Source organism: Aythya ferina, assembly GCF_964211825.1.
Source record: "Aythya ferina genome assembly, chromosome: 2".
Lineage (NCBI taxonomy): Eukaryota > Metazoa > Chordata > Aves > Anseriformes > Anatidae > Aythya > Aythya ferina.
In genome coordinates this window covers 161,394,964-161,412,202 of record NC_140297.1, presented here as the reverse complement: position 1 = coordinate 161,412,202, position 17,239 = coordinate 161,394,964, and the positions used below count along the sequence as shown (strand labels likewise).

The window sequence follows — 17,239 nt, the reverse complement described above, 5'->3', positions numbered from 1 at the left end:
CGGCCGCCTGCAGTACTCGCTTCCCACCAGCAGGTGGCGGCAGAGGGCGCCCCCGGGCCCCACCGCGCATGCGCCCCCCTCGGCCGCCTGCAGTACTCGTTTTCCACCAGCAGGAGGCGGCAGAGGGCGCCCCCGGGCCTCACCGCGCATGCGCCCCCCTCGGCCGCCTGCAGTACTAGTTCTCCACCAGCAGGTGGCGGCAGAGGGCGCCCCCGGGGCCCCACCGCGCATGCGCGCCCCCCGGACGCCTGCAATACCCGATTAAAACCAGCAGGTGGCGGCAGAGGGCGCCCGCGGGCGTCACCGCGCATGCGCACCCCTCGGCCGCCTGCAGTACCCGATTAAAACCAGCAGGTGGCGGCAGAGGGCGCCCCCGGGGCCCCACCGCGCATGCGCGCCCCCCGGCCGCCTGCAATACCCGATTAAAACCAGCAGGTGGCGGCAGAGGGCGCACGCGGACGTCACTGCGCATGCGCGCCCCCCGGCCGCCTGCAGTACTCGCTTCCCACCAGCAGGTGGCGGCAGAGGGCGCGCGCGGGCGTCTCCGCACATGCGCGCCCCCCGGCCGCCTGCAGTACTCGCTTTCCACCAGCAGGTGGCGGCAGAGGGCGCCCGCGGGCGTCACCACGCATGCGCGCCCCTTGGCCGCCTGCAGTACCCGATTAAAACCAGCAGGTGGCGGCAGAGGGCGCCCGCGGGCGTAACCGCGCATGCGCGCCCCTCGGCAGCCTGCAGTACCCGATTAAAACCAGCAGGTGGCGGCAGAGGGCGCCCGCGGGAGGCCTTGTCGGGCGGATCACAGCTCGCCTACTGTGCCATTCGGAGCTTGTGGCTGTATTTTTTCCAACGTATTTGCTACCCACACCCCGCGGGGCAGCTTGTCTTACAAAGAATTCTCTCTGTTAATATTCTCTTTAAGGCGGGCACGAAGCATCCACTGCTCTTCTAAGCAAGCAACCTTCCTTCTGTGCTCCCTTCGGGATGCAGGACTATGTGCACTCAGATTTATTCCACTCATTTTTCTTCCCCTTTTCATTGGCACAGTCTCCAAGGACGCCTGGCTTTCTTCTCACAGACTCGCGTCCGTTTCAGTGTAAGGCATCTTTTCCCTCCGCTGCTCTAATCCAAATTCAAATTATCCAGATAAAACAATAGAGAGGTAAGAGAGAACTGTCTGAGTTAAAGTCACCATCTTTCTGTAACTAATTTAGCAGACAGCTGTACCACATCAGAGGAGGAGGTTTAGATGCTAACCAGGTCAGGCACATCACGGTCAAGTGAGCGCCCCCGGAATCACTAAAGAAACTTAAGGAAGAATCTACTAGAAGAAAGCTGTCTCCTCTTACCACCACCTATTTAAAAGATAGTGTAGTACAGGCAGTTCTACGTGCATAAAACCACATACACACAGTATACCTGACCCAAGTAAATTCCCTCTGAGAAGTCCACCATTAAGCAAAAGAGGTGTATTGTGGTGACATACAGCTGCCGTGTAATGATCCTGAAGGGATGAATCGCCCTATGTATTCCAAGGTACTCCTGTGGTTCGTTTGTTTTTTTTTTCAAGTACGTTCCCGCTAAGAAAAGAGTTCAGAATTGTTTATAACGAGTTCGTTCCAAGTGTCACTTTCTCACTTAACGTAGTAATAAAGATACGCTGCTGCTTTTGGATTTTATTTCCTTCTTGAATCTCACTGGTGTAATTCCAATGGTCAAACAACCTCTTCCAGAAAGACCAGCCCACTGCTTCACAGGAGAAGGAAAAGATGTCTCACACACGCTGGCTAGTACTAAAAAGAGTAATAGGAAGAGAAGTTCAGGCCATCAATGTAAGTATGTTTCCCTGCCTCTTCTGCTGGCTGGTCAAGTGGAATCCTCAGGACAGCCCCAGTACCTTGTGAAGAGCTTGTTAACGCCAGCACAACTTCAACCTGTCTTTTAAAAGAAAGCTGTTAAAGGAGCAGGAGACTGTTTTTAAATGAGAACAACCGAAAATAAAATTATCTGAAGAGCCACTTACTACTGGCATATTACCGTTTAAAAGGAAAATATTAATTACGTGCAGGTGCTCCAGTCTTCGTTGCATTTTCTGTGATTCACAACATTACCTTTGAACAAAAGAGTAAGAGGAACGGAAGGTGTTGTCGACGGGAGGAAGACACAGACGCTCAGTATAAGTGAACAATGAACTTCAACTTTAATGGATAGCTCTGTCGCCTTTTATCTAGTTCGAACATAGTCAACTCATACATATTGCAAAAACTAAGCTCAGGATTGGCTAACATTTCCCGCTCTTTTCAGGTAGTTCCTCCTTCTTTTAGCCACTGTCCTGCCTTAGGGACTTTCCCCATCGCTCAAGGGCATCGTGTCCTTGAGCCTGATTGGCTCTCAGCCAGCTGTGTACGTGCCAGACTCATGTGAGTTGAGTACGGTACTTTACTAGCCCATTGCCTCTTAACTGCCCAACATCCACGTGTCCTATTTCACTTAACCATTCCTCCACAATTCCCCCGTTTTTATTTTGCGCTACAAATACCTTCTCTGTGAGTTGCTCTAGTTTCTTAGTTAGGCAGTTAAAGATTATACGTGCAGCAACTATAATCAATATAAGTAGAAAGCTAAGTCCCTCTTTAACTAAGAAAACCCATCCACCCATGTTCCCAAAAACAGATTTAAGCCAACCTTCAAACCAACTATCTTGTACTACAATTTTTTGTGTATGATCCCTTAACAATTTCAACTGGTCGTGAATTGACTAACCATGGTCGGAAAGATAAAAGCAACACATTCCTTCTACATCTTCACACCTATGTCCCTGAGCCAGCAATAAGAAATCAATAGCGGCCCTATTTTGCAATACAGTATGTCTTAGACTCTCCATATCTTGTGACATTTCAGAAAGAACTTGTGTTGTTACATTTGATTGTTTAACAGCCCAACAAGCAAGCTTATTAGTCAAAGCGTGTGCAGTTCCCACACCAGGCACCAAAGAAGCAAAGAATCTTTCTGCTGGACCCCACAATTCTACATCATCATTACAGTCAGAACCCAAAGTTTTTAGTTCTCTTTTAATTCTTCTGCTCCTTGTCGAGTTCTGCCATGAGTGTAAATCTGGAGCGAAAAGTGTGAGTCGCCCTAGGTAACACGGTCCTCCAAAAGCATTGGCTGGTACTCCTTGCCATGCACGGTCTCCACAGATCAAAACCATGCCAGAGAGAAGCAGCACAGCCGCCGCTGCTTCCATGGTTACGTCAGACAGGCTGCAGGGTCCTGATGTCCGTCCCTCTGCTCTGTGCCGACTCGCCACACGGTGAACTCCAAGCGCAGCGCTGCTCGTGGCGGTGACTGAGGGGGGTGGGGAGGCTCCCATTGCCCCGTAGCCCCGAGGCAGCGTTATCATTCTTTCTGAAGGCGGCAGTGGGCAATGCCCAGCTCCAGCACTTCCCGGCAATCCCAGTCGCTCTGTAGCGGCAGCAGCGACTCCCTGCTCAGCCTGATGTGTAGCTAAAGCGTTAGTGACTGTTCTCCAAGGCTTCAATAAATTTTTTAGCAGACTTAATATCATTAATAACATCAAACAATTTGTCCCCAAATTTACGCCACTCTGCTTCTTCAAAAAACTGTATCAGGATTTGTAAAACAACCCTGCGCTACTGCATATGCTAATAACCCTGGCAAATCTTTTTCTACAATCTATATCTAAAATACTCCGCTTTTCTAAAAAGCATCTGAGCAAATTATACGCCGCTTGTCTTTCATACCTTTATATATACAGTTGCAGCCTTTCCAAAGACCTCGGCGGCGCTTCTCCGGCGGGACTCTTTATAGGCTCATCCCGAGTGCGGGGACTCCCTTCCACCTTCTGAGCTGCGGGTGCGGGGACTCCTGTCCCTTTCACCTTTCAGACCTCGGCGACACGTGACCGGCGGGATCCTCTCCCGGGTGCGGGGACTCCACGTCCCTTTCACTTTCCCGACGCGTGTGCGGGGATTCTTGTCCCTTCCACCTCCTGGGCTGCGTTGCAGGACCGGATCCTCCCTTATTCCGTCGAACACGTGGCCCAGGATCACTGCCAGCAGTGTCCAAATCCCGTTCAGACCTGTCCCTGTTCGGGCGCCAATTTGTTGTCGACGGGAGGAAGACACAGACGCTCAGTATAAGTGAACAATGAACTTCAACTTTAATGGATAGCTCTGTCGCCTTTTATCTAGTTCGAACATAGTCAACTCATACATATTGCAAAAACTAAGCTCAGGATTGGCTAACATTTCCCGCTCTTTTCAGGTAGTTCCTCCTTCTTTTAGCCACTGTCCTGCCTTAGGGACTTTCCCCATCGCTCAAGGGCATCGTGTCCTTGAGCCTGATTGGCTCTCAGCCAGCTGTGTACGTGCCAGACTCATGTGAGTTGAGTACGGTACTTTACTAGCCCATTGCCTCTTAACTGCCCAACATCCACGTGTCCTATTTCACTTAACCATTCCTCCACAGGAAGGGAGGATATTAACTCGGGTAACCAAGGATTTGGTAAGCTGGAACTTGGTGTCTTTAACACTTTAGCCTTGGAGCAAAAATGTACACCCTGTACAGGCTGAGCTGACTGATGAGGCAGGTGCTCCAGGGTACGTGCTACCGGGAGGTAAGTAACAAACACATTCCGCAGCTATTACCAGAAGTGGGGTTTCAGGATATGCAGACTGGTTTCACAAAAAATATTAGCGGTCTGTTGGTGACAGACAATTTGAGGAATTCAGCGCTGCCCATTACAGACTCCTCAGATCAGCACTTAACGAGAATTAATAAAACGGTTTATTTTTTTTTTTATATATATATATATATATATATATACACACACATATACACACACACACACACACACACACACACCTATGTTCAAAAAAATGCATACAGTTAAAATATCAAATTAGTGATCCGGTAACAACACTGTTCAAAACCAATCTCTTTTGTATGAACATTAAAATAAATGCACACTTTTAAAAGCATTTCTTTTTAGTGCTTCCAAAGCACAGCGTGTGCCAAGGCAAGGCCACCTGAAGAATCTCCGTCCTCCTCACGGGATGAAAGAGAACTGAAGTCAGGGACCTGGGAAGCCTCCGGTGCGCTTTCATAATGTCTGCAGATAAAAACAGAAGAGAGTCTGAGGTAGATTGTTTAGTAACCACCAAGTGGTAACAGTCACAGGGCTGTCTTTAGCTTTCATTAACACAACAGCAGTTTCTTTACTCTCGATCTATGCTGAATCTCAAGTTTAAAGGCATGGCTAGCAGTTCTCGGGAACAAGGCCCTCGTCTCTGTGCTGGCAACATGCAATATTACCAGTGCAGGTGTTTCTGGGAGTTTTGGTTGGTTGGTTGGTTTTTTATTGGGGGGGGGGGGGGGGGGGGGGGACACAACAGATGGGATCTCTCCACAATGCAGACACTGTGTGCATTTGACAGTGCCCCATTTTAGTGCGATCCACTGCCTATTGCACGTAAAACGGCTAATGACAGTATTCAAGTGAGTAAATTCTCACCACCTGCAGGAGGGGCAGCAATGGTTATTTTTTTCAGCCTGTTGAGCAAAGAGCACCCTCCACAGGAAAAAAGCCACACCTTTCGTAGCACGTCCTTAAGGTTACAGCCCAGCTTCTGCCGATAGAGGTTCGTAAAGTTAAAGCTCTGCTGCTTCTTCTCGGACTCTGACAGTAAGATCACTTGACCGCCAGGATGGCGAGGGCAACAGCTACGTCCTCTTCCACTCTTCTGCGGCACAGCAAACTCATTCCCGGTCCGTATTCCTCTGGCTGGTACACTATTACCTACCGTTCACCTGATTAACTCTGTTGGGTAGGCTGTTGAACTCTAGCTCCTCTAGCGTTCTCTCTAAGTGCTGTATTAAGACACGATTTTTAAACCTAGGGAAGTAATTTCATTTCTTCTTCCAAAAACAGCAGTTAAATAACTCAGTATTATTTGGCCACGACAAACAGTATTAGCGGAGGCTCTCTGTTTCCAGCATGGAAGAGCTTCCCTCATTTCTGACATCAGAATGGCAAATTTAATTTGATACAGCCATCTTTCCCCAACCCACGCAAATTCTGGGTCTTTCTTCCATAACCACCCGTATCTTTCTATTTCACACTTCAGCTCTAGGTAACGACCATTTACTTCAGAAAATACAACGGCAGTTTGACCGCTGAAACTGTAATAATTTAAGCATGTCAAAACAAAACACTTGTTTTGGAAAAGACTGAGATTTGCTATCATGAACAACGTTAGCGTTTAACTCCGAATCATTCGTATCTATACAAACCTTGCTCCTTCCCTTATAGCAAATTCAATGAAATACTTCTGAGTTTCCATCGGTCCTTGTACGTACCTCCTCAAGAAGAGAGAAGATTTTTTTCACGATCTTAAAGAAGAGATCCAAACAGATATTAGAAACAGATCTTGTAAATGCATTTTCAGTAAATCTCAAGAGCCAAAGGAAAAACAACAAAGCCTAGAGTTTCCCATTTCTGCATACAGTAATGCACATAAGAAAAAAAAGCCAGCATACCAATAATTTGAAGTGATATCGATTAGCTGATATTCAAATGTAACGCTGAATTTTGTTCTCTTAAAAGAGCAGTATCTAGAAACACCTGCCCTTGGAAAATGCAGACTAGGTTTAATCAGCAGAGAAGCCTTGCATCTCCACGAACACGCTGCCATGATCAGCAGTTAATAGAAACAAAGGGATACCAAGCCACGTTTCAACCTAGAGCTGTCATTTTTGAAAGCAGAGGTTTAAGATAACTACTCTTTACAAGATGACCGATCTATGTGGAGCATGAGCACGATTGTCTCGTATAAAGTTTAACAAAAAAAAAAAAAAAGTAGCGCAAAAGAATGAACCGGACACCTTAGATGTGAAACAACAGTATTTTTTCATTGGTTTCTGTGTTTTCTTCTCTGAACCAACTATGAAAACACGAATGGCGCTGTGACTAAGCCTGCTTAAGAGTGCTGCAGTAAGGACGGTGAGGATATAAAGTTGGACTCTGAATACATGTACTTACTTTCTTGTTCTTCCACTACTTGTACACGAGTAATCAAAAATCATTCCAAATCTGAGGTTTTATTTTCAAAATAGATCCTCATTTCAAGAAAAAGTCTTCTGTACCCCTAGCCTATTTTTAATACACTAATAAAGAACTTACTTCTTCCACGTTTGCAAACCTCTTTCACCACTCTGATTTTAATACCAGCATCGCTTCCCTCCAACATTGTAGGTGTTATTTTAAATCAATTTGGCACAGATGCAGAAGTAGACTCCATCACTCGTTTTTGGTCATCTCCAGCCACGCTGTAATTTAGAGGCCCTCGAACAAGTGCACTGGTACCAGGTTTACGATCCAAGCCATCTTTGCATCATTTAAGCAATTGAACTCATCATGTAGAGAGTCTAAGTCACCAGGTGACATTTCATCCTCTCCCTTAACAGCTGGAACCGAAGAAGCCATTTGCACAGACAAGCCATCAATTTGCTTTTCCAGCAACTGACAGTTTTCTGCTTTCTTCTCTCCATTACCATCTTGGACAGTACTGATACCAGTGTCTGAAAATTAAGAAGGAGCTTAGTAGTGCATATAACTGCAGGATCAAAAAACACAGAAGGACATTATTCTGCATCCCTTCTTGTTGAAAGTACTGTGGAGAGAGTTACTCAGCACTGTCAGATCACTTCAGTAGTTTTATTCACCCTTTGACGCAACCACAGGAATACCTCCTTTTGGGCTGCTACCGTCTCATATGACTGTCGTGAAGTTATTTGCTGTATTCCCATTTCAGTGACTAAAGTAAACTAAAGTTTCCCCTCCTTCCCCCAGTTCCAGCAAATTTTTCTTTCGACTCTGCTGCAACAGGTGGGTAAATTACTATTTGTGAGAAATTTAAAATTTTTTTTTTTTTTTTTTTTTACACACTTTCCTTCCCCACTTCTCCCTTCCCCACTATAGAATACACAAATGAGAATTAAAAGCTGAAATGAAATCCTTGCTACCGCCAAACCATCGTGGTGAAAGGTTTCAGCACTTTTTAGAAACAGTTCCAAATTATTGCTCATTCAGGACTTCGTTACCTATAGCAACAGCCTGTTTGTCTAAGCCGACCAAAGAAATTCAGTCCCAATTAACTCTAAAACTTACGTGTCCTTTTGAATTAACACAGAAAGCACGGAGACCTTTTTTTTTTTTTTCCTGCACACTATGTCCATTTATGACCACACAAGTTCCTGTACTACAACAACTCCAACATACTTTTATTTGTTGGCATGCCTTTGAGGTTCAGATATGGTGACGGAGATCCAGCAGCACAGGGTGGCCCTTTCCCACCAACATGGTTTGTCACAACGGTGATTGTGGCCGCCGCAATAGCGGCGACATGCTACGCCTTCTCTCTTTAGTGATGCTGGAGTATTGGGCTCTCCAGGACGCTTGATCTTATTCTGAGGCCCAGCAACAAATTTATCTGCTTCATCTATCATCGTACCCTGAAAAGACTTTTTTTTTTTTTTTTAAATATAAGTAAAAAACAATTGCTTCGTCAATTCACTACCAGAGTATTTGCCTCCGTGTTACAATTCAGTTACTTTTCAAATAATGATACAGCAGATAGCAAGACTTCTCCTACCTTCTCATCCTGTTTGAACAGACTGCCAAGTGTATGAAGAAGCCTTTTTGGTTGATCTGGATCAATCTCCCGAAGGGGTGAAGGCATCATTTTCAACTACTCCTGATGATTTCCCCTTTGAGCAACAGGAACGCCGTGAAGGCAGTCTGCAGCAGAACAAGGTATCTAAATTTAGTCTACCTTAAGACTAAGGAAATACAAGCCTCGCATGCTTCCATTTCCAGTGTTAGCATTTAAGATCTAGAAATCACTATTTCCTCCCTCTACAAAACAAAGGAAAAGCAAAAGGCAAATAAAGCCCCTCTTTCCTTTCACCATCACTATAAGAACATCTACTGCATCCTGTTGCACAGGAAAGCTCACCCATGAAACTTAATTTTCAAATTCCAAGCACGCACAACATGTTTTGTGACAGAAGGCAGAAATTTCATTCTTTTCCTTCGGAATCTAGGGAAGGACGACTGACCCAAGAAACGATGCAAAGTCTACTTCCTCTCCCACACCGAGGACAGAAACACTACTTAGGTGAATTAAATAGCTGTACCAGAATATTAATAAATAATTGTGCCCATTTACCTTCATCCTGCCCCACAATATCCCTGCGTGTTTTCAGAAGATTGGTTCTCATTCCGGTTAGCTGATCTAGAAGACTGTGACAAGACATATCATATGCATTTCTGAATGCCCGTGGCTTCAAATCCTAGTTTTATAATAAAACAAGTAACTTTCAGTTAACCCGCGAGTTCTCACGCACAAAGAAATTGCTCTGTGGGCTGTACTACCGTTAACTACTAAACAAAACAAACAAAAAAAAATTCCAAAACAACTTCAGACATTCTGAACGTATTCTGAAACAACTTTCTTTCCATCTCTCTGGAAAGAGCTTTCCTCCTATCTGTGACAAAGGAAAAAAAAAAAAAAAAAGTTGTGATCGCAGGAGTCGTTACACAAAGCCACACTCTGTGAATTCACTACTACAGTTAAGATCATTTTTAGTCAAAAATACCTCGGCAGCAATGCTATCACTGCAAACATAGCGTTGCCAAAAAAAAAAAAAAAAAAAATTCAACTCAAGATATTGGAGAGGGCGAGCTAAAAGCACAAATAACATGACCGATGGAGGCTGCAACAACCACCTGGTAGATGGTTGTCCACAGCCCTCGGATTGCATGGTCGTCCTTCCTGACAAACGAATACTGGAAGAACAGAAAAGATACACCGTGTGTCCGCAAAAGCCTTCGGGGAGACTACTGAAAGGAAAACCAAACCAAAAAACTAGGAACAGCAAGTGGCGTATACGTCAGTTTTGTTAACAGAGCACCACTAATGTACCAGGAATTTCCACATTCTTCGCCCCTCCTCTACCTTGAAAATGTCACCCAATTCTGTCAGTGTCTTCACCATCAGCATTTATTTATTTATTTCGTTTTTCACGTGGACATCCGAGGAAAACATTTCGAGTCCCTGTCATCGAGGAAGAAGAGGAGAGGGGGGGGGGAAAAAAAAAAAAAAAAAAAAAAGAGATGAGGGGGGAAGAAGCACTGCCATTCCTTTCCTCGGTAACGCGAGCAAAAAGCTCAGGCGCTCAGCAACAACGTGCTTTGAAAGATAAAACACAGAAGAAACTGCACGTTATTTAGTCTCAGCTACATGAATACATCACGTGTATTTGTACCTGCTCATTTATTCATCTGCCAGTGTATTTTAGTACAAACGCTACAGAACATAGAAACCGCAAGGTTACTACTACCTTTTGTGACCGACGCGATCTTTGGCAGGAACAGCTATCGAAAAAGAACCAACAAAATCCCCTTCGTCGACAGCCATCCGAACCTTTATCGTCTAACAGCAGTCCTACAAACATCCCCTGGGATGCTCAACTCCTGAAACTTTCTGTTCAACTTGAGGCAGAACAAGCCCTTACCCTGGGCACCTTCACCCAGCTCTCCACTGCTAGCAGAGTAGCACCCTGATACTGTCCAGGACGCGCTGCAGCAGCCTACTCGCTTACGCGTATTTACTGCAGCCTGGTTCGAGACGCGCACAGAGGGACCCACGAAAAATCCACCCTTTCCTTCAGAGAAGTAAATACATACATACATACGGACGACACGGTAAGGAAGAAAAGCTGAACACACAGCATGCGGTCCTTTACCGTGGGGCAGATCCAGCATCAGCACAAGGAGCTTTGGGGCACGTGAGCGATCATCTACACCGGCCATCGCGACAAGCCAAACTCACGCACGCAAGCCTCGACCTAAAAACACAGAACACATTAAGCTCCTTTATAGCTTATGGAAGTAACAACCAGCATCTTAGATGCAGTTGGATAGTTGGATTGCATCAGCTTAGGGACTGCCTCCTTCAAAACGCACAGGGGGGTGGGGAAACCAGTCTTGGAAACCTGTTGCCTAACAGGAAGGAGGCTGTTGTCTTCTCCTCCATAGGTGACGTTCTTCCAAGCATCGTCCTGCTCCTGGATTTTACCAGCCGCGACGGGATGGTCCTACCGGCGTGAGTCGGGAACGCTTCCCACGGGGTTTCTGTGACACTGAAGTAAGTTTTCCGCAGGTACAAGTAACGCAGCACGAGACGGCAAGGAAGCTAAGGCACCGTCTGCAGCACAGCACGTGTGCGATATTGGGCCTGAGGGGACCAGTCAAAGCCTGCAGTAATCGCTGAACAGGTGGGCAAGCAGGGAGCCCTACGGGAAACAAAGCTCACGTTCTGCAAAGCTCTTTTCCCGTCAAGAAGACGGCCTTTTCTATTCAGCGCATTTACTGAACTTTAGGCTACTTCCCAATCGCTTTGGCAAGTTAGCCTTTGCGTAAGCCAAGAGGTTTTAAACTGCCAAGCACCACTGATGGTTCTTGTTCTCCAACAACAGGGAATTTCAATCAGGGCACTCGTTAACAGGAAAGCCTGGCTCTGTTTCACACAAATCACGTACCTAAACCACGGAGACAGGAGTCTGCAGGAAGAACTCTTTAAAAGGTGAACTTAAAGAGAAGGATACTACTCATTTTTCCAGAACTTCTGCAAGGACTGCGGCAAAAAAAAGGCTGAACCAGGGACGTCTCTATCATCATCCCCTCTAGAATTCAGCAACTCCATACAGTTATGGGGCAAATACCACAGCTGCAGCGCAAGACAAACAAAGACCTCGAAGGTCACGTTTCTGCCTGCGTACCGAGTTCCGCTGGGAAGACCCCCCACCTCTGGAAAGACCCCCAGCCGCTCAACTCCCAAGCGACGTTGCCATGGCCAGTGCTTACGCAGAGTTTTGCTCTCTCGCTGCTCAGTACAGGCCCAAGGCCTCCTTTGTTGCACACAGTTCAAGCAAAACTCTTGGGACATAACCAAGAGACAGACAGACAGACAGACAGAAATTGCCTCTCACGTCTGTCCTCACTGACCGCAACCAGCGTCCTGGAAAGCCCCGCAAGCACCGGTCTATTCCTAGGACAACTCCGAAAGCTGAGGCGGGACAAAGTTTAGCCTCTCGTACCAAAGACTGAGCAACAGACAGAGCCTGACAGGCCAGTTCATTCTAGGTCTAAGAGGCTACTACGACTCGGCAGGCACTACGTGCCTTCCTTCCCTTTGCGCTTCCCAGCGCCGAGCAGCTCGCGCTTCCGCAAATTCAATGAAGCCTTTGAGCCGGGGCTGCAGGAAGCTTACGAGCACGCCTTGATTCCACCCCGAGGTCGCTGCGACTTACCTGGGCAGTCGGGACGGACGGGCTGCTCTCTCTCCTGAGAACCCTGCGACCGCAGCACGCCAGCTGCGGCTTTCCTCGCTTTACCCGGTGCGCCACCTTCGCTCGGCAACAAACCCCGCACGGGTCCTAGCGGCGGGGAGCTGCTTCTGCCCCGGTGAACCGCAGCACAAGGAGAGAGCCGGCTGTCAGGACGCAGGGAGAGGAAAGCCTCCGAGGCGCGGCGCGGCGCAGCCCAACGATCAAGCGCAGCGAGGACCCGCGCCCGGCCTCAACACCCCCCGCCCCTCCCGGCCCGACGCTCCGAGGAGGCACCCCCGGAGGCTCTCGCTCGCCTCACCGCCGGCAACCGCGCTCGCCGCCAGCGGCAACCTGCGCCTCCCGGCGCGCACGGCCCGGCCCCGGCCCGGCCCCGGCCCGGCCGCGCAGCCCGGAGCCCACGTGGCCGCCCGGCAGCGCAGAACTACAGCTCCCAGCATGCCTCGGGACGGAGCAGTCCAGCCAATCCAGAGGGGCGTCGGCCACGCGCACGCAACGGCACCTCCTCCTGCTGCCCTCTCTGCCCCCCCCCGCCGCCGCAGCCGCCCCCCTCTCCCCTGTCCCCTCTCCCCCAGCCCCTCTCGTGCTCCGAGCATCTCCAGCATTTCAGGAACTGGAACCCTGGAACCGCTGACGTCTGGCACGTGTCAGAAACGTGGCAGGAGACGTACTCTGCTGTCGCAAGGCACTTGCAAAGCCGGCCCGACAGCTGAAGCAGACTCACACAGTCCACCGAGCAACTCGGGGCCCCCACTGCTGTCCACTCACCCTCATGCTTCGTTCAAGCTTCCGTGCCTACGCCCTGAGCTACAAGAAACAAAGAGAGAAGGTCACATCCACAATGGATACGCAAACAGTGCGGCACATGCAGAGGACTCAAACACAGAGACCAGAGCCAGACAAATAAAACAAACAAACAAACAAACTGAAGTCCACAAATGCCACAAGGCCATGAATGCATAGCAGCCCCGGCAGGGGTAATGGCAGACATACCCTTTGCAGATGAAAAAGGTGACCCCGCTCAGTCTCTTGGTAATACTGCACCAACGCGGTCAAGCCTCTTGTAGCATGTCATCAAGCTGGTTTTAGTCCTCTGGAGAGTTACACGAGTGGGTTGATTCATCTAGAGATTAAAATACAGATCAAACACAGGAGCGTATCATCCCACCATCCCAAAAAAAAAGTGAGCCAGCAACCTCTGCTAAATATCCCTCTATGAAGTGAATTCCAAGCCCTTAGAATTCCAGAAATCCATAGACTCCAGCCTGCCTAGAGAACCCGGCAACTGACTGAAGGAAAAACAAAGCACTTACCCCCAAAGAGCAGCCCAGGCAGAAGGAGCTCTCTGACGGCATACTTGGGGCTCATATACCTTTTGGTCCCACCCAGCACCCAAACCCAATCACCTGGAAAAGGGGAGGGGCAAAGCACATGAAAGTAGAAAGAGGAGGAGCAGCAGCTGTGGTTTATTTACTTATTTATAAGGCTTAGCTCAACAGCATGCAGAGGGCAGACAGGAGAACTGGGGTGTTTCTAGAAGCAACAATCCCCATGCTTTCGCTGCAGCTTTGAATGTTAGAATGACATTACCACCAAGCAAGTAACTGAAGCTTTTCCTGCTGGAATTAGCTCAAACTTTTATTTACACAGAAAGAAAAATCTAGGAGCAGAATAGATTACACACCAAAGAAAAAGTCAATTCCATTCCACTCACAGGAAAAATCACTTACTTAAGTAGGCTAAGAACTAAAAGGCTATGCTGATGGGTCAAAACACACTACAGGACACTGGGGCCGGGCCCTCCGCTGCACCCACTTAAAACCCATCCCTACACTCATCAAGGTGCAACCCCAACCCGAACACAGACGCAGCATTTCAGCCTCAACACAGTTTCCAGAACTGCTGGAAAGCAAGCTTCACCCTCAGCGAGGCGTGCTCAGGCTGCACAGGAGGGGGCTTCGGGCACCTCTTTGCCTACCGAAGAAGACCGCCATCAGCACCTGCTTTGTTCCGATCCTAAAGGCTAACATCACAGCCCACGTCGCCTGGGACACCTGATAAACAGAAGAGAAAGCAGCCATACCGTTTTCAAGCCGTCCCTGCACGTGTCGCTCCTCGATGATCTGCAACCTCTTCTCAAATCCTCAACCGCTTCTGTGGAGAGCCTGCCATGGCACCTGCAAAGCAAGACCCTTCGCAGTCACCTCGTGCTGCTTGGCAGTTCTGCTCCAATCCAGCTCACAAACAGCCCGCCCTTCCCGTGCTGCTCTTCAGAGTGCAGCTTGGCCCCTCTGAGCCTGTGCGACACACCTGTGAAACAAAAAGAAAAGCATAGGCTGAAGCAGCATCCAAAGCCACAGCACAGCTGGGACAGTTACTCTCATCTGCTCCCTAACCTCTGCTCCCTCACCTGCCCTCGAGGCAGATGCTTCCATCTGCTCTCTTAGGCCAGCTACAACACCCCTGAAATATAAACAGGATTTTTACTGTACTTTGTGCAGTTAAGTAACTGCAGTGACAACTGCACCCCTAAAGTACCTGCTACATCTGTTCATCGCTCACCTTGCCAAAAGCAGCTCCGGTCAAGTCCCGCGTTGTACACTGTGTTTCAGCTTTAACAAATGAAAACGGTCACAAGATAATCATTCAGCTGCCAGCATTAGCACCCATCCCTCAACAACACAAAGGGACCCCGTTTACAATATTATCATTTCAAAACAGCAGCCCCCATACCTCAGCACACCTCAGAAGTAGACCAAGCCAGTCACCGAGCTGCCTACGGAGCGCTGAACAGTTCCGGAAGGAGCTCTTTCCTGTGACAGGTTCCTCCAAAGGTTTACACTCCACTGGGGACAGGAGAGAAATAAAAATAAAAGTTTCAAAAACCCCTTATCTGTAAGCTTTCAAGATTCCACAGACCTCCTCCTCAAGCACACCGTTCAAGCACTATGCGAGCAGCTGCTCGCAAGCAGCTCAACTCTTCCCCCCCACACACACATCTGACAAACACCACAGAGATGACTGTGCCTGCTGCCCTTCAGTACGTGCGCAGAGGCAGACCAGATGTCTTCGCCAACACAGTCCGGACAATGTATTAGCACACCCATGCACTGCCACGTTAGCTGTCATCACTAACTGCCAGGCAGGACAGCTCCAGACCAAACACATACACACACAGGCATGCCGCAAACACTACAAACAAAACACACAACACAAGGCGCAAGAAAAAGTGACCCCCGGAGGGAAGCCCTATGGCAACAGCAAGTCACAACAGGTGCTCTGCACCAGACCCAAGGAGAGACTCAAATGTCACGACACGCGACTGGAAGACACTGCCAGAACTGGGGTGATGGAGGCCTAAAAAGCCTTCCTTCAAGACAAGAGACCAGAAGGATGGGGACTGAAAACCCCATATGATTCAAAGATTGAAGCCGAAATTCCTTTAAGCGGTATATTCTTTATTGCAGCGCTGGATGCACGGGGGGATCTCTCCACCTATCGTGCATACCCAAAGCAGAAAGCAGTCTTGAATTTATACGATCAATCTATCAATATTCTACCGGCGCCTATACATCGGATCAGAGCCACGATGACAGAACAAGCACTGAGGCCCTTCAGCACCGCTACCAAGTCCCCTGTCTGGTCAGTCCAGTGTCAAAAGCTAGAAGGATATCAAGACCCGAGAAGCACAGAACAGACATTGCAGAAGCAACACTACAGGACAGACGAACAGAAGGAAACTGTCCTGCCTGGCGCACGCACTCACGCTACAAAATAATCCCGCTGCTTCTATTAGCCTGGTGACCCGGCCACAAGCAGCCTGAACGTGACCCAGCCTGAACCACCCTCGCAGCGGCACCAAGTATTTTCAGCCAGCTGGCTCCACGCTGCTCTGGCTCCCAGCTCCCATTAGCCACCCCAGATATGCAAATACCAGGTGCCCCCCAACTTAGCTCTCAGGTTGCTGCATGGTAAATTCCCTCCGCCTCAAGAAATACACAGGCACTGGTCGTCATCTTAGTCAATTGCCAGGCTCATCATCAGCTGCAAAAACAGAGTACCAGCATTCACTAGCATGCCGGTCATGATGCCCACCTTCTCCACAACGCTGACTACTGCTGATGCAACATACAACTATGCTCACCTGTTCCTCTCCAAATCCAAGCTCCAACAGTGCAACCAGTATCATCCACACCACCTGGGAAAACAAAGGGATTAAATGATCGTTGCGTTCACAACACGTCACCCAATGGTGTGTTTTTTTGTTGTTGTTGTTGTTTTTGTTATTGTTGTTTTTTGTGTGTGTGTTTCCTGTATTTATTTATTTTTTAGTCTGCTTTAGCTCAACGGCATGCAGAGTGCAGACAAGAAAACTGGGGTGTTTCTAGAAGCAACAATCCCCACGCTTTTGCTGTAGCTTTGAATATTAAAAGGACAATACGACCCAGCAAGTAACTGGAACTTTCTTACCTGGAATTAGCTCAAACTTTTCTTCACGCTGAAAGAAAAATCTAGGAGCAGAACAGATTATACACCAACAAAATTGAGTCCATTTCATCCCCAGAAAAAAAAATCACATGCTCTCATCCCCTCCTGTACCTCAGCCGCTTGCCTACCCCACGTGGCACACGCTTCCATCTGTTCTCTTTACCCACTTATAGCACCTCTAAAAGGCAAACTGGAATTTTACTCTATTGGCTGTAGGAAAATAACTGCAGTGACAACCGCACCCCAAACTGAGCCAGCAGCCCCTACTAAACATCCCTCTACTAAGTGAATTCCAAGCACTTAAAATCCAGAAATCCATAGA

At 48.2% G+C, this 17,239-nt stretch overlaps 2 long non-coding RNA genes across 2 annotated transcripts in view; both read right to left on the bottom strand.

The window, feature by feature from the left end:
• LOC311431705 overlaps positions 1 to 11,926 on the bottom strand; it is a 33,663-nt gene extending 21,737 nt beyond the window's left edge. Inside the window, exons 1-4 of the long non-coding RNA XR_014689587.1 lie at positions 11,077 to 11,926; positions 10,828 to 10,929; positions 10,038 to 10,136; positions 9,249 to 9,322 (exon numbers count right to left, since the gene is read on the bottom strand). This is a non-coding gene — a long non-coding RNA (uncharacterized lncRNA). The remainder of the gene's footprint in view (positions 1 to 9,248; positions 9,323 to 10,037; positions 10,137 to 10,827; positions 10,930 to 11,076) is intronic.
• A 1,056-nt stretch (positions 11,927 to 12,982) lies between these two features.
• On the bottom strand, positions 12,983 to 15,959 carry LOC311431710. The gene is made up of 5 exons (XR_014689593.1): positions 15,163 to 15,959; positions 14,992 to 15,041; positions 14,513 to 14,606; positions 13,423 to 13,552; positions 12,983 to 13,236 (listed from the first exon to the last, which is right to left on the bottom strand). It is a non-coding gene; the product is annotated as an uncharacterized lncRNA (long non-coding RNA).
• Between the last annotated feature and the right edge of the window lie 1,280 nt (positions 15,960 to 17,239).